Consider the following 388-nt stretch of genomic DNA (forward strand, 5'->3'; position numbering starts at 1 on the left):
CTCATTGTTGTAATTGAGGTTTTTAAGATTATATTTTCAGGCTATAGCTTTAAATTTAGGGTAAACAAAGTGGGTCATGTACACGAGAATACGGAGAGGTGTAGATAAAATGAAGGATCTTGGAGTGAATGTCCACAAATCCCTGAAGGTAGCAGGACTGGTTGATAAGCTGGTTAAGAATGCATAGAGAACTCTTTCACTTGTTAGCTGGGGCATAGATATAATGTTTTGCTGGAGCTTTGTAAAACATTGATTAGGCCACAAGAGTAGTGTGTGCTGTGGTCACCTCATTACAGAAAGGATGGAATTGCATTAGAGTGGGTACAGAGGAGATTTACGAGGATGTTACCAGGACTGGAAAATTGCAGTGATGAGGGAAGGTTAGATA

This window comes from Scyliorhinus torazame, chromosome 10 (assembly GCF_047496885.1).
Source record: "Scyliorhinus torazame isolate Kashiwa2021f chromosome 10, sScyTor2.1, whole genome shotgun sequence".
Classification (NCBI taxonomy): Eukaryota; Metazoa; Chordata; class Chondrichthyes; order Carcharhiniformes; family Scyliorhinidae; genus Scyliorhinus; species Scyliorhinus torazame.